The sequence below is a fragment of the Mauremys reevesii genome, linkage group 12 (genome assembly GCF_016161935.1).
Source record: "Mauremys reevesii isolate NIE-2019 linkage group 12, ASM1616193v1, whole genome shotgun sequence".
Taxonomy (NCBI): domain Eukaryota; kingdom Metazoa; phylum Chordata; order Testudines; family Geoemydidae; genus Mauremys; species Mauremys reevesii.
Genome location: NC_052634.1, coordinates 51,171,548 through 51,196,391, shown reverse-complemented (window position 1 = coordinate 51,196,391; position 24,844 = coordinate 51,171,548). Strand labels below are relative to the sequence as shown.

General features: G+C 51.5%; 4 non-coding genes across 4 annotated transcripts; 1 reads left to right on the top strand and 3 right to left on the bottom strand.

Moving 5' to 3' along the window:
• Positions 1–2,706: 2,706 nt before the first annotated feature.
• Positions 2,707–2,922, bottom strand: LOC120376581. The gene has a single exon (XR_005587439.1). It is a non-coding gene; the product is annotated as a small nucleolar RNA U3 (small nucleolar RNA).
• Positions 2,923–5,875: 2,953 nt separating this feature from the next.
• LOC120375934 lies at positions 5,876–6,089 on the bottom strand. Its single transcript, XR_005586868.1, has one exon. It is a non-coding gene; the product is annotated as a small nucleolar RNA U3 (small nucleolar RNA).
• A 10,126-nt stretch (positions 6,090–16,215) lies between these two features.
• On the bottom strand, positions 16,216–16,297 carry TRNAS-UGA. The gene has a single exon. It is a non-coding gene; the product is annotated as a tRNA-Ser (tRNA).
• A 5,280-nt stretch (positions 16,298–21,577) lies between these two features.
• Positions 21,578–21,651, top strand: TRNAT-AGU. Its single transcript has one exon. It is a non-coding gene; the product is annotated as a tRNA-Thr (tRNA).
• The last annotated feature ends 3,193 nt before the right edge of the window (positions 21,652–24,844 follow it).

Below are 24,844 nucleotides of genomic sequence, written 5' to 3'. Positions count from 1 at the left end.
GCAGCATCCCCTTCCCTTCTGGACGGCAGACGGTACAGTAGGACTGGTATCTGTCATCGCCGTCCCGTGAGTGCTCCTGGCTGGCCTCAGTGAGGTCGGCCGGGGTGCCTGGCAAAAATGGGAATGACTCCCAGGTCATTCTCTTCTTTAAGCTTTGTCTCCTGGAGATTCAGTCCTGCCTGGAATATCATAGTAGCTGGAGACTGCCCTCCTTCCCCTTTGAGCTCTACTTGCAGAGGCAATAAAGTCAGTGTTGTTTCAAATTCATGCATTCTTTATTACTTCATCACACAAATGGGGGATAACGGTGTGACGTTATTGATATAAATGGGGACCATATAGAACATGGGTTGCAACCAAGGTCCTGTAGTGGCACCAAATCCTAAGTAAAGGGGGTCATATAAGGTGTCTAAGACCAGGTTCTGGGTTGCTGGTTATGATTATGCTGTCTGTATGTCTGTGTATCATTTTGTAGTTGAAGTTATAAGTATTGGCTCTGTAATGTCTATATTTTGTTTTATGCTCTGCCTCTGGGAAGTGTCCCAGACAAGCTGATGTCAGCCCTGCATAGCTGGCTTGATGGCCCATTAAGGGCCATCGGCTACACAATGAACCCATGGAGAGAAGGCAGACACGCCTTGTGACTCAGCAAAGTATGCAGGGACTGGCCCATGTGACTCCAGGCTCCATTTTGCTGTAAATTTCCACCGTGAGGACAAAGGGATTCTTACACCTGGAAAAGTCTATATAAGGCTGATGCATCATCTCCATCTTGTCTTCAATCCTGCTTCTGACCTCTGGAAGGACTTTGCTACAAACTGAAGCTCTGCACGAAGGACTGTTGACCCATCCCAGCAGGGGATGTTCCAGAGACTTGATTTGAACCTGCAGTTTACTCCAGCACTGCTGCAAGCCTGAACTAAGAACTTTGCCATTACTGTATGTGATTGATTCCATTTAACCAATTCTACCTCTCTTCTCTACCTTTTTCCCTTTGTAAATAAACCTTTAGATTCTAGATTCTAAAGGATTGGCAACAGCGTGATTTGTGGGTAAGATCTGATGTGTATATTGACCTGGGTCTGGGGCTTGGTCTTTTGGGATCGAGAGAACCTTTTTCTTTTATTGGGGTGTTGGTTTTCATAACCATTCATCCCCAGGACGAGTGCACTGGTGGTGATGCTGGGAGACTGGAGTGTCTAAGGAAATTGCTTGTGTGACTTGTGGTTAGCCAGTGGGTAAGACCAAAGTCCTTTTGTCTGGCTGGTTTGGTTTGCCTTAGAGGTGGAAAAACCCCAGCCTAGGGCTGTAACTGCCCTGTTTAAGCAATTGGTCCTGATTTGGCACTCTCAGTTGGGTCCCGCCAGAACCGCTCCGTCACAAACGGTAGACCAGGAGAGGTGGGAGAGAAGAGAAGCAATGGGTGGGGTTGTTGCAGGGGCACCCCCTAGAATGGCATGCAGCTCATCATTTCTGCTGGATGTCTGGGGCTCTGACCTGGAGCCACCATTTACCTGTCTGGGTCTTTAATTGGCTTTCCTGATAGTCTAGACAGGACTGACTTTCCATTAGACAAAACTTAAAGAAGGGAATGACCTGGGGAGTCATTCCCATTTTTGTCCATGCACCCCCAGCTGATCTCACTGAGGCTGGCCAAGAGCACCCATGACAGCAGCTGATAGTACAGTATAACTTGTAACTGTCATTGTCAATTTGCAAAGCAGCAGACAGTACACTGTGGCTGGCAACTATCTTTGCTAATTTGCAAAAGGCAAGGGGATACTACTGTGTAGCACTGCAGTACCATGTCTGTCAGCACCATCCAGTAGACATACAGTGACGGTGAAAAAAGGCTGAACGGGCTCCATGATTGCCGTGCTATGGCGTCTGCCCAGGCAATCCAGGGAAAAGGGCGCAAAATGATTGTCTGCCGTTGATTTCACGGAGGGAGGATTGACTGACGACATTTACTCAGAATCACCCACGACACTGTTTTTGCCCCATCATGCACTGGTATCTCAACCCAGAATTCCAATGGGCAGGGGAGACTGCAGGAATTATGGGATAGCTACCCACAGTGCAATGCTCCGGAAATTGATACTAGCCTCGGTACATGGACGCACACTGCCAAATTAATGTGTTTAGTGTGGCCACGTTCACTTGACTTTATATAATCTGTTTCCAAAAACCGGTTTCTGTAAAATCGGAATAATCCCATAGTGTAGACATACCCTGAGACAGCTTTAGAACCCTCTACCCACTATACGGCCAAGAGACAGCTACTCTCAGATCCTGTGTGGATTGTCTGATGGGCTTGGGGCCAAGAGCAAACTGCATACCCCCTGCCAGAGCAGGAGAAGTAAAAATAGGGGCTTCCTGAAAATGGGAAGGGAAGAAGAGAGAAGCGGAGAAGCAAGTGGAAAAGGAAGAGAACGTGCAGACACAGGACCCTACCTAAATTCTTAAATAGATTACAAGAAAAAAAGAGAGAGAGCAGCATAAAGAAATTTAAAAAAAACTTTCAGTAAGTACTGAATTAGAAACCTTTAAAATACCATTTTCACACTACCTTTACTTTTTTTCCAAATTCTACCAAATCAAATTAAGACTTGCTACTAAACAGAACTGCACAAAAGCTTTAAATAAATTCAGATAACAGAAAAAAAACCCAAAACATTTATTTTTAAACTTGTTTTATAAGGACTAACCACTCAGTCTGTGTTTTTTTTCCTCTCAATTTCCCAAAAGGAACACAAGAACACTCATCAATAGCAGATAGCAGATGCATTAAAGCACCACTATCCACTCACTTCATGCTCAGAAGAGAACACTTTAACTCCTCATCGTGGTTAGCAAGGTCAGACACTTTCAACCATACTTCTAGTTACAAACTATAGAAATGATCCCTGAAAGTACAGTCTTAACAAACCTGTGCTCGGCTACACACCCAGGCTAATGTGCGCAAGCTTTCTTCCCACGGTGAATGTTTTCATACAACAGGTTTCACCCCCAGAGAATTAAAGACCAAAAATCTAAAACCAGGTTCCCATTTCATTACACAATTGAGACAGCTTTAGAACACTGTCCATTAGAAGATGTTTATGTCGCTATTTACAGACACACACCTCCTGATTAGCATGTGGAGCTCCTAGCAACTAATCAAACACTCTTGCTTTGGGATACCTCTCACAGGCTCCTCCGTACCACATGACCGCCTGTCAGGCACAGACAATGCGGACAGGTCAGCCCTTTCTAGCATGCTCCGCAGCAGTTTCTCTCTGGCTTGCTCTCAAATTCATCTGCACTAGAAGTTTTTGCAGGGTTCTATTTTACCGGTGATACCTGCACTAAATCAGTGGCTCTCAACCTTTAGAGACACCTGTACCCCTTTCAGGAGTCTGATTTCTCTTGCATACCCCCAAGTTTTACCTCACTTAAAAACTACTGGCTTACATAATCAGATGCAATATTTATAAAAATAAATCACTTGAATATAAGTATTGTACTTACATTTCAGTGTATATTATAGAGAACAGTAGAAACAAATCAATGTATGAATTTTAATTTGTTATGAATTTGCTAGTGCTTTCTATGTAGCCTGTTGTAAAACTAGGCAAATATCTAGATGAGTTGATGTACCCCCTGGAAAACCATTGGATACTCCTGTTTGAGAACCACAGCACTAAATCACCCTTACTTTTAGAACTGGTGCCACTTGACCCAAGGCATTCTGAACCATTTCAGTGCTAGTAGACAGTGGCAACACAGCTGCACTAGGTCTGTTGTTTCTCCCTGCACAATTCCCACTTGGAAAGAAGATATCTTCTGGTCTGACCCTATTTACTATTGTGAGCTGCATAGGCAACTTTCTCTGTGTTATGTGAGCAGAATCCACACACTATATACTACCTGTATGGTCTCTGAGGATGCCACATCGGCCGCAGCTGCCGATTGGGCCACAAGTTGAGAATCACTAGTCTATAATTTTGCAAAGTCCATTGCCACAGGCTTTCCCCATGGCTGCTGTGAGACAAGAGCACATGAAATTCATAGCAATATAAATATGAGTGAAACTACCCAAATATATTTACATAAAAACTAGACAGTCTCATTTTAAAACAAAGAAAAACACAGGCCACACAGGGAGTGGGGCAAGAGTCTCCAATGATTTATACCCTCTCCTACCCACCATTCAGCATAAGAATTAACCTAAATGGATCATGACTATTTACATAGAGCATCTTTCTCCTACAAAGCAGAATAAGACAAAAGGTTGAGGCTGTTCCCCTTCACATTTGAGGGGGAGGGGAGAGGAGAAGAAGGATTTAGATGCTCAATCCACTTCAGATTATGAAAGAAACCAGACTATTAGGTTAGGTTCCAGGGAATTTTTTTTCACCAGACAACAGAGTATAAGGTTTAAACAAACAATTTAATACTGATACACAGTGATGATGATTGTGAAGCTTGGTTGAGGTAGAGGAGTCAGAGGGTGGGATATTTCCCTTACTGCTAAATGATGAACTAGCAATTGGCTGAGCCCTCAAGGGTTAACTCTCTCACTCTGCAAGGCAGCAGGAATGGAGGGAGATATGCACATTTCCTTAAGTACACTGCCTTGTTAATTAGATCAGCTTGTTGAGACCCCAGCTGCTGCAAGCTCTCTCCCTCCTGAGCCCTGCTCTATGGAAGGTAGGGTAAGTGGGGTGCAGGAGCAGGGGGTAGGGGGCACCCTGACATTAGCCCCCCCTTTCTTCCCTCCCCCCAGCACAGCAAGCAGGAGTCTGGGGGAGCAGCTCCAAGGCAGAGGGCAGGAGCAGCACATGGCAGTGGGGGGAGGGACACAGCTGAACTGGAGACAGCTGCAGCACAGGGAAGGTCGGGGAGTGGGGAGCTGATAGGGGGCTGCCGGTCCATCCTGGTCCCAAGCCCCCCTCAGCTAGCTGCAACGGGCTGCTCTTCCTGCAAGCAGTAGACAAAGCAGGGGGCTGCCAAACAACATTAGAAGGGAGCATTACACAACTTTAAATAAGCATTTTCCCTAATTGATCAGCAACATAACGAAACGTTAACCAGGCCAACTTTAAGTGAGGAGTTACTGTAGGAGGGTTTAGGTCAGCTCAGCTACGTCTCTCAGGGGTGTGGATTTTTAATTTACCTCAGACAGAAAAAAAGAGAGTAACAGAAAAGAGAAGAAATAAGATGGGAAGGAAAACACCCAGTGGGGCATGGGAGAGGTTGACATATGCAAATCCTCATGTAAACCCCTCCCCATGCCCTTCATTGTCTCCTCCACCCATTGCAGGGTTCCCAGTCTTTCTCCATGGCAGGGGTTCTGTGTGTTTGATTCCACCCATAGCAAGGTCCTCCATTCTCCCCAATGGCAGGGGCTCTGTGTGAGCCGCTTTTCTCCCCACTCCACCCTCTACTCACTATACGGCCAGGAGACAGCAACTCTCAGATCCTGTGTGGATCATCTGATGTGCTTGGGGCCAAAAGAAAACTGCATATCCTGCCAGAGCAGTAGGAGTAAAAATATAGGGGCTTCCAGAAAATGGGAAGGAAAGAAAAGAAAAGCAGAGAAGAAAGTGGAAAAGGAAGAGAATGTGCAGACACAGGACCCTACCTAAGTTCTGAAATAGATTACAAGAAAGAAAGAGATGGAACAGCACAAAGAAATTTAAAAAATTTTTCAGTAAGTACTGAACTAGAAACCTTTAAAACACCATTTTCACACTAAATTTACTTCTTTTCCAAATCCTACCAAAACAAATTAAGTTTTGTCATTTAACAGACTTATCAGCAAAACTATAAATAGATTAATGTAACAAAAATACAAAAACATATTTTTAAACTTGCTTCATAAGATCCCCTCACTCAGTCCCTGTTCTCTCTCTCACTGCCCCCAATAAAGAAACAGAAAAGCTAATCGATAATAAAAAGCAGCTACATAAAAACAACACACGCTGCTCAGTTTCATGCGATAGAAGAGACACAGTAACTCCTCTTCCTACTTAGCGAAATCAGATGCTTTCAATCATCATTCCCTAGTTACAAACTATAGAAATGAGCTTTGAAATTACAGTTTTAAAGCCCTCCTCCCCCCGCTACAAACCCAGGCTAATGCACACACGCTTGTACCCCACGGTGAGTCTTTTCATACAGGGGGATTTCACCCCCAGCGAACTAAAGGACACAAATCTAAAGCCAGGTCCCCATGCCATGAAGCACACTCGAGACAGCTTTAGCGCACTGGCCATTAGAAGAGGTTTATGTCGCTATTTACAGAAACACGCCTCCTCATTAGCATGCGGAGCTCCTACCGACCAATCAAACCCTCTTGCTGTTACTGCCCGAACCTGCCCCGCCTCTCACAGGCTCTGCTCTGCCACGTGCTGGTGCCGCGCCCGTTTCCCCGCAGGCGGAGCCGGGCCGGCGCAGCTCTGCCCGCCCGGGGCTGCAGCTGGTTCCCTCCGGTTCCCGGCGCCAGAGACTTCGCGTGTCACGTGACCGGGGCAGGCGCCGCCTCTGGCTGCTCCGAGACTGGAGCATCCTGGGGAACCAGATGGGTCATTAGTGCCCAGCAGCAGCAGCCCTGCCCCTTCACTCCTCGCGCTCCCCCAGCGCCTCCTGCCCGCTGACAGGGGGGAGGGAGAGGAGCTGAATGCGGGAGTGGGGCATTGGGGAAAGGGGAGGTGGGGGCAGGGCCTGGGAGGAGCCCGAGGGGGGGAGCAGCCCCCCAGCATAGTGGAAACTCGGCGCCCCTACATCGTACTAGTGCAGGGCCGCCCAGAGGATTCCGGGGGCCCGGGGTCTTCGGCGGCGGGGAGCCCTTCCGTTCCTGGACCCGCCGCCGAAGTGCCCAGAAGACCCGTGGCGGGCCCCCCCCCCCCGCGCCGCCGAATTACCGCCGGCGGGACCCACCGCCGGCGCAGCCCGGTCTCGGCGGTAATTCGGCGGAGGGGGCCCCGCCGCTGGTCTTCGGGCACTTCGCGGCAGGTCCAGGAATGGAAGGGCCCCCGCCGAATTACCGCCAAAGACCGGGCTGAACTTCAGTGGCGGGTCCCGCCCGCTTCGGCGGTAATTCGCCAGCGGGGGTCCTTCCGACCCGAGCGGAAGGACCCTGCCAGCGAAGACAGGAGCGGCAGAAGCTCCTGCGCCCGGCCGCACAAGAGTTTGCCGGGCCCCGGAGGAGTGAAGGACCCCACCCGGGGCCCTGAAAACTCTGGTGGGGGCCCCTGTGGGGCTTGGGGCCTGGGGCAAATTGCCCTCTTGCCCTCTGGGCGGCGCTGAGCGGGCATCAGCGCCAGACAGCAGCTGCATTCGAGCAATCCCGCCTATTCGGTGCCGGATTGGAAGAAAACATGGTAAAATCGTCCTCCAACAATCCCTTTGGAAAGCATGTCTCTAGCTAAGCGCTGGCCATTTCTCCTGCAAAGACACCTCCTACTGCCAATCCCGGCTACCCTGATTAACGCCTTAATGACTCGTTTTTAAAACAAGTGGTCACGAAAGAAAATGGATCGGACCTTTGCAAACAGCCTTTTGTCAACGTTCCATAGAATGGAACACACACATAAATATCTCCTGTCTGTGTGTTCCATTCTATGCATCTGAAGAAGTGAGCTGTAGCTCACGAAAGCTCATGCTAAAATAAATTTGTTAGTCTTTAAGGTGCCACAAGTACTCCTAACCAACTAACAGTTATGGATAAAATATGTTAAATAGGAAACAATTCTAGGTAAAATGTGTCACAGTGGTGTAAATGTAGAATGTGAGGTGTATCAGAGGGAAAAAGTAACCAATGGGGTTTTATGCTAGATTGGGATGGGGGAAGAGGAGCACAAGGCAAAGGCATTATGGAGGAAGATTTAAACTTAGAGAGACACAGAGAACAAACAGACTGTACGTGACTGGGGAAGCCCGTGAGGGAGGGGGGCTAACAGTGGGAAGACAGACTTAATCACAATTATACAGAACACAGCAAAATCTTATCTATGATCTAACTTAACCAAGACTACACAAATTAGCAAGTAACAAACACAATGCAACAATTCTCTAAGCCTAACTTAACCACAGCTATGCAAAATGAAATTACAATTTATCTAGACTAAAGGCTAAACCTAACCTAATGGGTGCACCTTATACTAGGGGTAGTTCCAGAGGGCACAGTGGTGTGTGCCCAGTGGTGGCTGCAGCAGTGGGGCGGCTGCAAGCAGGCTTATTTCTAGCAGCAAAGGCGCTGTGGAGCTAGAAGCAGATTACAGATACAGACCAAGGAGTTAGCTTGGGTCTGTCTGCTGGGGAAACAAGGCCAGCAGCTAAAATAATAAAATAAAAGTATAGAAAGTTTCTCAGAAGGATTCTTACCAGTCCCCAAGGCAGCAGCAAAGGCAGAGACAGGAACAGCAGCAGCATCAGAGGACACAGAGAGGACTCAATTCGCTTACAATAATCAGGAGATTTCCAGGCAAAATTCATTGTTCGTGGGAGGGGAGTTAAAAATGGGGGTATGCTCAAAAATAAAACGAGAGCGGATAAAGGACCCCCCAGAACCCCTGGCTGATCAGACCAGGCAGCAATGCAGAAACCTTTCTGAGGTCTGATCAGAAAATGTCTGGTTATAAAGGCAAACTTAGGCAGTTTCCCACCAGTAATCCTGATAGGCTCCCTCTGTCACAGGGGAGGAGACACAGGGAAAAACTGCAGGTAGGCACAGGACATGCCTGGGCAAGTTCTGAGCTCACAGATATGACTCATATGCTCAGCTATGTGGCCACTTTAGGTCTTGCAGCTCTGGACATTGCCTACCCTACACCAAGCCCAGGTTTAACAAGGTGATAACAGGACTAACTGTTTGAACAGGGCAGTGGTCCCACTTAGCACGCAGCACAAATGGCCATTCCTTTGAGAAGGGCAATGGCTCTTGGTAAACGACTTAAGGGGCCCTCCCTTTGAGAAGGGCAGTGGCCCTGGTAAACAACTTAACAGCCAGGGAGCGGCCACAGGAGGAGAACAAAAACAAAATGGAGTAAGGGGACAGCTGTAAGAAACAAAATGGAATAGGGGATAGCTGTAACAGACAAATGGAATAGGGGGATAGCTGTAACAGACACTACTTAGGGAGACCAATCACTTTGTGTTAAAACAACCTCCCACGGCTATAGTCTAACGTCTAGAGTGCCTATATTTAGTGGTTACAGTGTGTAATTTAATACATCAAATCTCACTATGATCACAGAGACAGCGAGACTGACAAACAGCACACTGTATGCATGTCTCATTGTGGCACCTGACATATGAAGAAACTTTTTAAAATGCCTCTTTAGCTTCTGTTACAAATAAACGTCTTCTCGAATTTCACCAATCACTTCTTCTAACTAAGAGAGGAACACCTCTTCAGCCAATCAGATATTTCTTCCATAGCTTGTACTCACAGAGGCAGGACTAACAAACTGGAACTGGCTACGTTGGAATGACGCATCGGAACAGTTACGCACAAGAAGCACACATTGCAAGAGCCAAAGGTGCTAACGTGCTTCAGAAGAGATGTACACACTAAGCAATCTGCTCTTAAAGCAATGACGTCTGTTCCCCAGAGATCCCTGTTAGGCCTGCTCTACACTACGCGTTTATACCAAATTTAGCAGTGTTAAACCGAATTAACCCTGCACCCTTCCACACACCAAAGCCCTTTACCCCCAATTGGGGCTATTGCAGATTGTGTATTTCTTATGCCACCCGATCTTAAACCGTCTGCCCAGCTCCCAATGGGGTCCAAACTCCAAATAGATCCCTTTTACCCTCTATAAGCTGTAAAATCCTGTGACCAGGGCAGCTGCCTAGCAGCCTGCACATCTGCCTAGCAGCCTGTGCATCTGCCTGCCAGCGCGAGAGCTCGTAAGGCACTAATCCGGATAGTGGTGGCTGGGGGGTAAGAGGATGAAAAGCTAGCAGAGTGGTGCAGTGGAAGTGTGCTGGGCCCAAAGGTCAGTAGATTCAAAACCATCCTCTACTACCTGTGTGCTCATTTGTTTTCCCTCTGGGCCTTCAAGCGAGCGGGTGACCAGCAGAGCCCCAAGAGCCTAGGCCATGAGGCAAGAGGTGGCTGAGGCGAAGCGGCCTGCCAGGGAGCTCCCTGGCACCTCTGGCTGCCTGGGCTGAAGGCAAGAGGCAGGCCTGGGCGTGGCGAGGGCCTCCTGTCCCGCAATGAGGCTGCAGTGCTTCCTGGTCCCCTTTTCCCACCCACACCGGCAGGCGGCTGCTGCGGGAGAACACGAGGGAGGCTCTGGGGGCGCTAGGCAGCGCTGTGTGTGTGGCTGTCAGGGGAAAGAGCCGAGGCTCCTGACTCGACCTGCCATTGACTTGCGTGGCTCTGCGCACCGTCAGCCGGGGCGGGGCGGGCCAGGCCGCGGACGTGACTCAGGCTTGGGCCGCATGGCCGCGCTTTCCTGACGAGGCATGAGGCAGGCCAAGAGCTTTGCACAGCGTACAGGGAAGTGGGAGGGAGGTGTCTTTGAGCCGGCCTGTCTCTCCGCTTCTCCCTTGCCGCTGGGCGGAGGCGGAAGGGAGTGAAACGCTCCCGGCTGAAGGTTTTGCGCTCGGCCTTGAGGATTAAGCCTGCCTCTGGCGTGGCTGCTTGGAGATGGGCTTTGCAGCGTGGCCCCCCACACTCTTGTAGGCAGCAGGTGACCCCATTGTGTCCAGGAGGGAGCCTTCAAGGCGGCAAAAGGGGAACATCACGGCTCCCAGCAGACCTTGAGGAGCCCATGAGGAGCCTTCAGTGGCATCCCTGGGGGAGCATAACCCCCCCTCCTTTCCATTAACAGCTGCACTCACTTTCCCATGATACCACAGAGACACCTACCAGCAGCTGGTTTGCCAGGGCCGCTGCCCAGCACCCTGCAGCGCTTCCTGCCAGTGCCAGAGCTCACCAGGCACTAGCCTGGAGCCAGGGCCGCTAGGCGCTGCTGAAGAAAAGCCAGCAGAGGGACACACAGAGGTCGATCAATCAAAACCCTTTTCTGCCATCACCGAGCCACCTGCTTCTTACATGGGGCCTGCAAGCGAGGGGGCGGCTGGCACAGTGCCAAGAGTCTAACCTGTGAGGCAGGATGCGGCTGATGCCCGCAGCCTGCTGGGGAGCTCCCAGAAGTTATTAAGGGACAGAGACTCCTCAATGCCCTTAGTAACAAGGGTTTGGGGTTCCCCAAGGCCAGTAAGGGGGTCACTATGTCGGCCTTATAACCCTGGGTGTCAGGTCGCAAGTCTAGGGGCTTGGCTACACTTGCAAGTTAGAGCCCATTAAAGCAGCCCCGGGCGCCCTAACTCCTGAGGTGTCCACACTGGCAAGGCACATGGAGCGCCTGGGCTCTGCAGCTGGAGCGCTCCCGGTAACCCACCTCCATGAGAAGCATAAAGTTCACTTTGCCTCAGCTGAAATGCCCAGGTGTGAGTGTGACGACGTGTTGTATTACTGCACTGTGATTGGCCTCTGAAAATGTTCCATAATCCCCTGAAGTCAAGTGCCCACTGTGGTCATTGTTTTGAAATCGGCATGGATATTCCCTTTCAAAGCTCTGTTTCTGACAGCGGCTGCTTATCTGCTCCGGGACAAAGCAACCATTAGTGTGGAATGCTGCTGCCGCTGATGCAGGGTGTGTGTGTGTGAGAAAGAGAGGTGGGGGAGGGGTGGTCTGCTGCTCTCTGAACTTACAAGACAGCATGCTGACACACTCTCAGACCCCCAAAACACACTGTCTCTCCCCCCACATACACACTCCACCCCCGCCCCCCATTTGAAAAGCACATTGCAGCCACTTGCACACTGGGATAGCTACCACAGTGCACTGCTCTCTGTGGCATTTGCAAGAGCTGCTAGTGTGGCCACCCAGTGCACTTGCAGCTGTCAGAGTAAACACACAGCAGCATTTTCCTGCTGTGGTCTCCGAGGGCTGGTTTAACTCCCAGCGCCTACATCTGCAAGTGTAGCCAAGCGCTAAATTTGCCAGGCCAACCTAACTCCTAACATATTTGAACCTCTTCTTTCACACGGTTGCTCAGTCTCACGGGCTGCTTTGTCTCCAGACAGATCCATTCTCTTTCAGAACAGCCTTGCTCTTTCTGTCTGTGTCAGAGTAAACACTCCTTCACTCTATTCTCAGACAAACACTAGTATTAACTGTTTGCTACTGATGGGTTTAGAAAGCATTTGTCAAATGGAAGATGCTGTTCCTGGAGGACAGTTCTGAAGATCCAGTACTTTATACAAGAAGAGAGGAGTTTTTCACCCCAGATGGGGCTTGAACCCACAATAGCTGGTTTAGGAAGCCAATGCCTTATCCATTAGGCCACTGAAGAGCGGTAGAAAGATAGATGGAAATTCCTCTCATAATTGCACATTTCTCACATTCACTCAGAAGCCAAATACCCATTTAATCACCTTACAGAAATGTCTGCATCCCCTGGCAGCGAGGCAACTGGGCAGGTCGCTGACAGAGCTGAGCACCACCTTTCTGCCAGCCATCGTTAGAGAAGAACCCCACCCTAGAGTCACCCCTCCCTCCTTCAGCACCTCCACGGCTGTGGCTCTGAGTGGCAGTAGGATGATTAGGGGTGAATCTGGGGCTGAAGGGGGTAAGGTCGGCCTGTAAGGAGGAACCAGGTGGGGCAGACCCAGGGGGAGGCTGTGGGCTGCTGGTCAGTTTAGATTAAAGCTGCACAGCGACCTGACACCCAGGGTTATACCTCATCAGGAAAGCGCGGCCATGCTGCCCAAGCCTGAGTCACGTCCGCAGCCTGGCCCGCCCCGGCTGACGGCGCGCAGAGCTACACGAGTCAATGGCAGGTCGAGTCGGGAGCCTCGGCTCTTTCCCCTGACAGCCACACACACAGCGCTGCCTAGCGCCCCGAGAGCCTCCCTCGTGTTCTCCCGCAGCAGCCGCCTGCCGGTGTGGGTGGGAAAAGGGGGCCAGGAAGCAGTGCGGCCTCATTCCAGGACAGGAGTCCCTCGCCACGCCCAGGCCTGCCTCTTGCCTTCAGCCCAGGCAGCCAGAGGTGCCGGGGAGCTCCCTGGCAGGCCGCCGCCTCACCCAGGAAATAAGGAAAAGGTGATGAATAAAGAAGTCAGGAAATAGCAAGGAAATGAAGAGGTTTGTCAAATGGGTTTCTGCCCCATTTACCGTCTTCTCAGCTACCGCTCAAAGTTAAAGACCTAAAGTCGACCTATCGGCATAAGTACAGATGGTTGGATGGGAATTAAAAGGAGCTGCTGTCACAAGTGTTAGGTGCCTGCAAGCAGCATGCAGAGCATTTAAAAACACCGCAATTAGAGGCTCAGATGAAACGTTTGCCATAAATCAGAAGCGATAATAGGACCACCACCAGAACGCCACTCTAGGTAAACGGCAGAGTAATGGAGGCTGTTAGAGGCAAAAAGTCATTCCTCAAAATTTGGAAATCAGATCCTAGTGAGGATAATAGGAAGGTGCACAAACTCTGCCCTGTTAAGTGTCAAAGTGTAACAAGTCAGGACAAGAAAGAATCTGAGAAGCAACGTGCTAAAGACACAAAAGCTAAGTATAAATCCGGTCAATGCGAGTCCTGGCCTGTCCCCGCAGAAAGGTGAACCCCTCTGTGGCTGGAGTGAGCTCCTCTGCCGACCTCACTACAGACCTGCGCCAGGTAGTGCTCATTGTAAAAATGTTTCCTCTGACGGTTGGGAAAACAGGACCAGCGGTGCTCAGGCCGGCTGACACAATTAAAATCCCCCCCAACAACAAACATCATGCAGTGCAGAGGAAGGGAGCCTTTGATCTTCCCTCTCAAGCCGTAACTGGGGACCATACACACTAAGATAGCAGTAACCAGTGCCACAGAGCACAAAGCCCACCAGTAATGACCTCCTGGTCGGAGCTCCAGCCCTTCTGTACTAGCACCGTGAATGTGAAAAACAAGCCTCCAGCCCCATCGTTCTTCCCTGGCCAGGAGGCCCTTCCTCCAATCACCCTCTGCCTATTGAGCTACCCTAGAGTTGTTAACGTGCATTTCCTGAACACCCACCATGGCCAAGTCCAGCTGCTCCAAGGCACTGAACATCAAGCGCCTCCCCCTGGGCCCCCAAATCCCTGCCACCTTCCACAGGGCCACTTTTACAGATGCCCCTTCCCTGGTACTGCCCTTGCTCAGCTGCGCAGAGGAGTTTTCACCCCCACTCCCTGCCTGTCACTGCCCAGCAGCCCTCTGGCACCATTCCTGAGGGTCACCCTGCCTTGCTCTCTTCCTGCCATATTGGGAAAGACAGATCCCATCTCTCCTTGGTAAAGGTCAGGTGGGCCAACTAGGGGCAGAAGCCCATTCTATGTTTTCCTACTGCAGAGCCCAAGATCAGAGACTCACCATCAGTGCCACCCAGAGGGGAGGCAAGCAGGGCAATTTACCCCAGGCCCCATGAGAATACAGTATTGCAACTTTTTTTAAATTGAACGGGCTCCCAAAAATGCTTTGTTCCAGACCCCTAAATGCTCTAGGGCAGCCCTGCTCATCTTTGGTGCTGACACACCACTGTGCTCCCAGAGAACAAGCCAGTAGGGCACAAAGAGGGATGAAAGGGCCTGCCAAAGCCTGGGACTGAACCAGGGACCTTTAGATCTTCAGTCTAACGCGCTCCCAACTGAGCTACTTTGGCAGCTGTGTGGTAATGTTTGGGCCTGTTGCTTCTCTGCCCGGGATGTTTTTGCAGCAGTTGCAGACAAAAAGGACGTCATTGGGAGGTGCCCATGAAGACAAGACTCGCTTTTGCCTGCCTTGCTCAGCTTGATTTGCTGCCTCACCCCGTTCCTGCCCTAGTGCCTGCTGACCTGGTGGTGGAAGGGACTGGGGGCCAGTGGCGCGGGGAGGAAGTTGAGCTGGACCCTGAGCTAGACTAGACCCTGGCGGTGAGAGTCTGGCCACCACCTGCCGCCCCACCCTGTTGTCCTGGCTTCCCCCACTGGGCGTCATTTCAGGAGGGAAGTGGGGCTTCTGCCTCCCCTCCCCGATTTTCACACCGCAGAGGAGTGCGAACAGGAAAACGAACGGCTGCTCCACACCCCCAACGGAGGAACCCAACGCCCTTAGCTGTGGGGAGTAAGAAGTGGCTGTTGGCTGACAGGGCCTGTCCCCGAGGAGCTGGAACAGCAGCTGGCGCCTCCCCCTCGGCTCCAGACTGTGGGAAATGCTCATTGCCTGGCTGCATGGGCGGCTGCTGCCCGTGCTCTGGGAGCGCCTGTATTGCTCTGTCAACCCCGTCTTCACTGAGCCAGTCTGGTAAGGTCCCAAGTGCCCCTCCGGCCTGGCAGCTGAGAGTCTGTGCAGACATCAGCCCCTGCCAGCCCCACAGGCAGCAGCAGCGCCAGCCCCCAGCACCACAGGGGCACTCAATGCACGTCCTGTGGGGAAATGGCTCCTTGGCGTCCAGCTGCTAGAGTGAGAGCCAGGAGAGAGCAGTGTCTGGCTCAGCTTGGGGGAGAGAAGAGACCTGGTGAGTGCGGATCTCCCTCAGCCTCCCCACAAGGCTGGTCAGTTGTATTGTCACTGTGATAGTCAGTGCTTCCTTCAGGGCTGGCCCTAGAGGGATCTGTGACAAAGCCCCCCATCTCCACCCCAGGCCCTGCCCCCACTCCACCCCTTCCCCCAAGGCCCCAACCCTTTCCCATCTCTTCCCACCCTGCACCTTCCTGCCCCATTCCTCTCCCTCCCCCACCTCTTCCCGTCCCTGCTCCTCCCCATCCCCCGCCAGCCCCTCCTGCACCCCACTGAACAGCTGATCACTGGCAAGTGGGAGGTGCTGAAGGGGAAGAGCAGGAGCTTGTCAGCAAGGCCTGTAGTGGGGGGGGGGGGAGCTGGCTGCCAGTGGGTGCTGAGCACCTATTTTTCCTCTGTTGGTTCTGCAGCCCCGTAGCTCCCATGGAGTCACTGACTTGGCTCCTTTCACACGCTAGAGAGAGGAGCAGACCCAGGGCTATGGCTGATCTATGGGGCACCAGGTGAGTGGCAGAGGCTTCAGGTGCTGAGAGTTTGCCTGACCCCTCAGGGACACAGTGTGAGGTGGTGTCCCAGGGATCTCTATGAAAGGAGCAGAACAGGATTTACTTGGGGTGGGGAGAGAATTGAGAGTGTCTCAGGGGGTTGTACAGAGGTGTTGCCCGGGTGAGAGACTGGCTAAAATACAGGCCTCGCTGTGAGCAGGATTCAAACCTGTGCAAGGGAACCCTAGTGGATTTCAAGTCCAACTCCTTAACCACTCGGCCATCACAGCTGTGAGCACAAAACTGCCCCAATGCCAGAGAAACTGGTAAAGAATCACAATGCCCAGGTGTGAAGTCATCTGAACTACAGAATTCCCACCGCAAACCTGGCTCCCAAAGCACAGGGGGGATTTGGTGTTTGTTCTCTTTGCTTAACTATGTCAGATGTATTCACCCACGAAACCTCATGCTCCAATATGTCTGTTAGTCTATAAGGTGCCACAGGACTCTTTGCTGCTTTTACAGATCCAGACTAACATGGCTACCCCTCTGATACTCCTAGTGACACTCTCCAATGGATACCCATCCTCCACCCACTGTGAGGTAGGTAGGAGCGGTTCATTATTATCCCTACTTGAAAGAGGAAGAAGCTAAGGCTGAGAAAGGAGAATTGATTTGTCTTAGGTCACACAGCCAGCCAGTGGCAAAGTTGGGAATAGGACCCAAGAGCCCTGATTTTGAAACTAACCATCAGATCGTGAATTTCAAACACTGAATGACCTGAATAAAGTGCTCGCAGATGAGCTCCAGACGAACAACAGTGCATAGTAATTATTCAGCAAGTATTTGAGGAGAACTGCAATGTTAGAGAGAATCATGAACTGCTCAGAGACCATTAATGCAGCAAAGCACTAAAATTTGTCAACATATAACAGGTTATGACTTATTTCCTTGGTCTTCAAAGAGAACAACAAGGACCTGAGTCTCCTCCCTGTCAATAACCCCCTGCTCAGCCAATCAGGGTAGAGACAGGATGGGAGGCTGAGGGTTCTCACCAGAGAGCCCAAAGGATGGCCCAGGTCACAGGTGGGGATCACTGCCCGAGCACTATTTCAGCCCCACATTTTGGGTGGACCTCCCACAGTGGGAGCTGCAGAGCACTCCCCCGCAACACACACACACACACACACACACACACACACCGCTCCTGGTGTTGGGAGGGGAACAGGTGAAAGGACAAAAGAAGCAAGAGACAAAGAGAAAAGAGGGAGGGAGGGATGGAGGAAAAGGTGAAACAGAAAGCACAAACCCTAATGTCCCCACTGATTCTATGGGACAAAATCCCAGGTGCGGAATAAAATTCTGCCTCCTTAAGTTCGTGTTTTTCCATGCCTAGAATTCAACTGTCACCAGATGGATCAGACTGAACAGGTTTCAAACCTCGAGGAGGCTTCAACCTTCTAAACAGGGATGGCTGTTTTCTAGTAAAATCACTAAAAGGGAAGGAGAAAACTCGAAAAAGGTTCCTCCTGGCACTCACGTCCGTGAACCCGAATACTCTCTCAGTCCTCAAAGAGAGACCTGAGAAGGAGACTTGCTGAAGCAAAGCCACAGGGGTCTCTGAGGGTTCCCTGGCCCTCACCCTGTCCTGCCTGGCTGATGTCAGCATCTCTCTGTGAGGTCACCACCTCCCACCACCTTTGACCAATAGTCTGAGGTCCTGCAAAAGGCCTTTGTGATGTCACTGCCACACCCCTCCCTTGCTGTGCTAATGTCCTGCCCCTGGCCAGGCACTTTGGAGGTTTGAGCTACTCCCTGTGGATCACCCCACTCAAGGAGCGTTCGTTCTAGGAAGCAAGCCGGCTAGACAGGAAAACATCAGACACTGCTCCCAATGGTACACTCAGTTTTTCAGAAATTACTCGACCTTATGGCCAGAAGAGACCATTAGAGCATCTAATCTGACCCCCTGCATATCACAGGCCTCCTGTATGATACAATAGCTACTTTTGGGGCAAACACATACCAGAAAGGCATCTAGTCTTCATTAAATGACATCAAGAGATGGAGAATCCACCACTTTCCTTGGCAGGTTGTTCCTGTGGTGAATCATCCTCTCCGTTGAATTTTTGTGCCTTAGTTGTAATATGAATTTATCTCTTTCACCTTTCAGCCATTGGATCTTGTTACGCCTTTCTCTGCTCAATTAAAGAGCCCTTTAATACACAATCTTTTCTCTCCATTAAGGCCTTTCAACACTTCAATGAAGTCACCTTTCAATCTTCTTTTGATAAGCTAAACAGGTGAGCTTGTTCAATAGCTCACTAGAAGGCATTTTTCTCCAGCCCTCAGAACATTTGGTGGCTCTTTGCTGCTCCAGCTCCAATTTCACAACATCTTTTTCAAATGAGGACACCAAAACTGGAGGCAGTATTCCAATATCAGTCTCACTGATGCTGTGTCACCTCCTGTGACGTTATTGACATAATCTGTAACTGCATAGATCACCGTTGCAACCACTGTTGTATATTTGCAGCCAATATTGTAGAAACGTTGTCGTGTAAGGGGTGTATGGAGAGGTTCTGATAGGCTGATTATAATGATGCTATCTCTACAAGTGTATCATTTTTGTAGTTGATGTTATGAATGTTGGCTCTATGCTGCCCGTATTTCAAACTTGTGCTCTGCTTCCGGGGAACACCCCAGCCAGACAAGTTGGTGTTAGTTCTGCCTAGCCTGCTTGATGACCCATTAAGGACCATCAGCTATACAATCGACCCATTGAGAGAAGGCAGATACACCTTGTGACTCAGCAAGGTATGCAGGACCTGCCTATGGACAGAACTCTAAGGTTTTTCTATGCCACGTGCTGGATAGAGTGTCCTTGGGACAAAGAAAGCAAAGACCACATGGCAAGAGACTATAAAAGGCTGATACCTTGTCTCCAATCCTGCTTCATACTTCTGGAGGGACTTTGCTACAAACTGAAGCTCTATGCAAAGGACTGAATGACCCATCCTAGCTGTGGATGGACTCGAGAGACTTGATTTGAACCTGCAGTTTATTCCATCACTGCTACAAGCCTGAACCAAGAACTTTGCCATTACTGTATGTGAAGGGTTAAAATCCATGTGCATTTTATATAACAACCTGGTGTATGTATTGTGCCAGCTCTTTTCCAGACCCAAAGTCCAGAGTATGGTCAAGGGACCAGAGGCCTAGCAAATAGTGATCAGCTAAGAGAAGGTGGGGTAAACAGAAAGCCTTGCTTGCTAAAATAGGCCTGGTCAGCAAATTGCTAGGTGTTGGATCTAAGAACTAAATAATTGTGTCTTATTCAGAGTTGCAGATTGAACAAAGAATCCCTGTTCCTATTGTGTTAGTCTCTTTTGTAGGGAGACGTTCTTCCCACAGATCCAACCTTGAGTTTATGAGAAGTTGGCACATGTCAGTATAAGATATGGCATCCTTCCACCTCTCTTCCCAGGGACCAATGCTGCCTTTAGACACACAGAAAACAATCTTTATTGCCATATACTTTCACTGTTTCTTTGCTTTAACCCCTAGGAATGTACCTGTTGGACAATCAAAAGAGTTGCTCCATTCCTATGGACCTCAAATCAGAATTCAACATATATATTTTATACTACTAACATTTTATCAAAGTATTAATTAAATGTTAACTTGCTAACTTGAGACCATGGGTGGAGACATTATGTAACCTGTTAACCATTGGCTACTGTGCTATCTTGTCTTGTTGCAAAACCTATCCCAGGGTGTGGAACTGCCTACCCCATCACTTTCCCCCGCCCATGGAAAACCTATATATTCTATTGTAATCAATTGATTGGCAGTGTCTCTGAGCTTAATAAGCAAGGTGACACTCCGCCAGTGCTGTGTGTAATAAACTCCTATGCTTGACCTCAACACGGTGTAGATTTATGTCCTTCATAGACACCTGCTGAATAAAGAGGAGATTCAGCATCCAGCACCCAGTGGTGCCTGGCTGAATGCGTCTCCTCTCCCCACAGCTTGGTGATCTTTTGAGGAAATGGAGAAGACTGCCTTTGCCTAGCTGTACATTGCTTGCAAAAGAAACAGGTCTTTCTGGTGACAAGTGTTGAAAGGAGCCACTAGACGAATGCGGAGACAAAAAAAAATCCCCCAACTGAACTTGCATCTGTGGATGCTGAAGCCACAACACAGAGCGCTAAACGCTATATGACCACGGCTGGTGTCAGAAGAGTCTCTACCAAAGCCTTTTTCCACCAGCAGGGGCCTCTCTGTGCACAGAACTCCTGGTCAGTTGATGGCTGCAGGCAGTGGAGAACTCTATTTTGGCATCTCTTTGTCTCTTTTGTGGTGAACATCTGCAGTGACTGTTAAAGGGCCTCTGGATAGTGGTCTTTGGGAAGAGCTGGCTGAAGAGCCTTCCTAGTAACCAGGAAATCCTGGCTTGGCCTGACAGTTCTTCCTTGCTGAACCTAATGTCTCTGTTGGCTCCTTTTTTGTATCTCTTTTCATAAAAAGAAAAGATCTGTCAGCAGAATCCTTCTAAGTGGTGGTTCAAGACAGAGAGAGCCTTCCTTGCGGCTGAGTCTTGGTGCCATGGGGCATGTCTCACCACTGCAGTGCCTCCTGTTGGCCGTCCTGGCAGTTAGCTCTGGTCCCCCGGTGCGCCTTTTTCTAGTGGCGTCTGGCTGCCATCTGTTCTATCATTAGGACTCATGTCGCTCTCAGGACTTCAATGTCCTCTTATGGACACAGCCCTCTGGCTGTGCCCCACTCAGTTCTCTCTCCTCTTCCAGGGGGCAACTGTCCTCTACCCAGATGCTTGCCTCAGTGGCCAGCTGCAGTCCAGGGTGTAGCCACCTGTGTCAGCGGCGACTGAGGCAAAAGGGGTGCACCTTCAACCCCACCATCTGTTTCCCTGGACCACTTCCCCACAGACCTAGCACCTTCCTCCGCCTTTGTATCAGGGCCTCAGTCTGGCAGTAGTCGGCCAGGAGGTCACTCATGCTCCCCATACCCACCCAGCACTACTCTGATCATGGTGCCCTTCCTTCAGGGCAGCCAATCCTCCCTCCTCAAACTCCAAGGATGGACTGACTCTTGCTGTGCTCAGCAGTCCTTTATATACGGGTTGCTCCAGCAAGCCTTCTCCTGATTGGGTCTCCCAAGAAGCCCTTTCCTGACTGGCTGAGTTCTGCACAGCCTCTGCAAGGCTGCCTTAATCTTTCTCCTGTTTGTTTGGGGCAGCCACCCCACCACACTTGGAAAGCGGCAAAGGAGAAGTCTAGAGCTGAAGGAAAGGTGACCATGACTCAGAACTGAGCCAAGGTTGCTGCGACTGAAACACAGATCACTAACCGCTATATGATCACAGTGGCTGGTGGGAGAAGACATGTTAGAAGCCCTCTGTCAACTCAGCTGTGGCTTGCTGTGCACGGAGAGCCAGACACCTGAAGGTTTGCAAGTCTTGAGGGAAATGGGGAACGTCTGTACTTTGGAATGTGCAGGCGTTGTCCTGGGCCATCAAATGGAACAGTTGTAAACACCTTTTTGAGACAGGCACCATGGCTTAGTTGGCTAAAGCACCTGTCTAGTAAACAAGAGATTCTGGGTTCAACTCCCAGAGGTGCCTTGTTGCATGGCTTTTGTCTCCTCTGCTCACATTTTCCTGTGTCATCTTAAGAAACAGAAGAGACCTCCCTTGGTATCCAAGTAATTGCTTGCTAAGGAAAAGGCTTCTTTGGAAAGAGGCATTGGAAAGAATCAAATCACAAGCCTGAGCTGATGAAAAGGCTGCTGTGACTGGCATTGGCATGGCGGTTGCTTCGACTGCAATTGCTGCAACACGAGAGCCTGTGCCACACGTCCTTGTGATTCGCTGGGGATGTCCACACACAGAGGCCATGTCACCTTCCTTTGATTGTCAGTGATGAGAAATGGAGCAGCTGGGAGAAAAGTCCCAGAGAGCGGCACCGTGGCTAAGCTGACCAAGGCACCTGCCAGGTAAAGTGGAGGTTAGGGATGCAGCACCCAGTGGTGCCTTGCCAAATGTGTCTGCTCTTCCCACCTTTGGTCAATCTTTCGAGGAAGCAAAGAAGACTGCCTCTGCCTTGCAGTGCAAATGCTTCAAAAAGAAACCGGTCCTTTTTTCTGACACGTGTCGGACGAGGCACCTAAGAAACGTGGGGACAAGGAAAAGGTCATCGTAACTCAACTTGCATCCATGGCTCTTGAGGCCACAACGCAGAGCACTTTTCTGAGATAGCACAGCGACAATGGACACTGCTTGACTCGCATCGTAGCAAAGGAGCTTCCTAGCAAGTTGGAAGAAACTATGAAAGAGGGGAAGAGATATCATGACTTGGACTCTCTCCCCCCACAACTCAACATCTGGAAACACACCTGGAGAACAAAGCCTGAACTGAACTGATTCAGAAATCAGAAGAGAATAATATTAATACATTTAAACCAAAGTCCCCAAACAGACTAGCGTTGGTTTCTCAGCAGAAAATTTTCAGTTTGGGGAATTTTGTTTTCTCAGTCAGACTTTGCCAAGGGAAGCAGGGAGAAAATGTTTGAGTTGCCTCCTTCAGAACAGCTTGGCCTAGACACTAGCTCTGGTTCACTGTTGTGGCCTTGCTCAGGATGGGTGTATTTTAATTATTTGGGGAGGTCTCAGGGTGTTTGGGGAAATGATGAGGATGTTACCTTTTGAGATAAAAATTAAGAAATACGGGACTAGAGAATTTTTTAAAAAATCTGGGATTTAGACATTTTATTTAAAGCAAGGGGGGGGGATCTGAGTTTCTGAGAAGGTTTTTGTTTGCAAGAAGCAACATTGTTTGATCTGTCATTGTACCAAAGGAGGAGATGTTTGTCAATAAAGAAGCTGTGAAGACTAAATGCACCCAGTGAGGATGGGATTCAAACCCATGCATGCAAAGCACAATGGATCAGTAATACATCACCTTAACCACTCAGCCACCTCATCTGAACTATCAAAAAGACATGAGGAGAAATCTAAGGCCAGCAGAGATCCGGCCAATATGGAGTTTTAAATACTAAGCGTAAGCAGGGGCTGAATGAGCTCCCCTCCAACCCCATCCAACCCCGTGTTCCTTGACGCCTCCCCACCCCAGGGACCCTGCCCCATCCACCCTCCTTCCCTGTACCCTGACTGCCCCCGCCACCCCATCCAATTCCTGATGGCCCCCAGCACCCCTGCCCCATCCAACCACCCTTCTCTCTGTCCCCTGACTGCCCCTGGAACCCTTGCCCTGACTGCCCCCACCGCCCCATCCAACCCCTGCTCCTTCCTGACTGCCCCACCAGGACCCTTGCCACTATTCAATCCCCCTGTTCCCTGCCCTCTGACCCCACCCCCCCAAACTCCCCGACACTCTCTACAACACCCCCTCCCTGCCCCCGTACCGCGCAGCCTGGACGTGGCGGGCGGCGCTACAGTGCAGCCGCTGCTGAGCCGGGAGCCCGGGACACGGGGCCGACAGGAGTCGCGCGGCCGGAGCTGGAGGATGTGGCAGGAGCCCAGCGGCCGGAGCCAGGCGGCTGGCCGGGCGGAGCCAGAGCTGGAACCGGGCAGCCGGGGCTGCCGCCACGCCCGGACCCGCGCTGCCGGAGCCCGGCCCCCTGGCAAAACAGCAGGAGACGGGCGGCTGGAGCCATGGGGCCAGGCCGGGCCAGAGCTGGGGCCGGTCCGAGCCGGGTAGGTGGGGTCGCGGCCACCGCCGTGCCCGCACCCACACTACCGGAGCCGCAGCCGGGATGCAGGCCTGGGAGGGTCGGGACGCTGGGCTGGGGAGGGTCGCAGCTGGAGCCGGGCGGCCGGGACGCGGGCGGTCCGCGGCCGAGCCGGGCGGCTGGGGACGCGGGGTGAGCCGGACGTGGGGCTGGGAGGGTTGGGGCCGGGCGGCCGCGGAGGGTCGGGGACACTGGGCCGGGGCTGGGGGGCCGGGGACGTGGGACCAGGCGGCGGGGGCGGGTCGGGGACGCGGGGCCGGGCCGGGCGGCCGGGACGGGACCAGGCGGCCGGGAGGGTCGGGACGCGGGCCGGGCGGCCGGGGATGCGGGGCTGGGAGGGTCGGGGCTGGGGACACGGGGCTGGGAGGGTCAGGTCGGGACGCGGGAGGGCCGCGCCAGAGCTGGGCGGTCGGGGACACGGGGCCGGGGTGGTAGCGCCAGGGCCGGGCGGCCGAGGAGGGTCGGGACGCGGGGCCGGGGCCGGGCGGCCGGGACGAGGGCTGGGAGGGTCGGGGCCGGGCGGCCGGGCCGCGGGGCTGGGGAGGGTCAGGCCGAACGCGGGCCGGGCGGCCGGGGCGCGGGGCCGGGCGGCTGGGGACGCTGGGCTTGGGTGGGCCGCGGCTGGGGACCAGCCGGGGCACACGGCCCCCCTAATTCCCTACCTCAGCATCGTCTTCCTTGTCCTGAGCGGGAAGCCTGCTTGCTTCTCAGCCCTCCCAGGCTTCCCGTGCGAACAGCTGATTCGCGGGAAGCAGGGCGGGAGGAGAAGCAGGAGGAGCATTCATGGCAGGAGGTGGAGGCAGAGCTGAGGTGAGCTGGGGCCGCAGCAGGAGCACTTGTTAATTTAAATGTTCTTTTAGAACCAGTTTGTCCCACAGGGAACAAACGGTTCTAAAAGGGCTTCTAAATTTAACAACCGGTTCCCGCGAACCGGCTGCAGCTCACCACTGTACCTAGTCCGTCCTGATGGAGGGGTAGGTGGGTGAGGAATAGCTTTTATTGGACTGCATAGAAGTGATTGAGAACATCACCCTAAACCAGTGATTCCCCAAACATTTCACACTGTG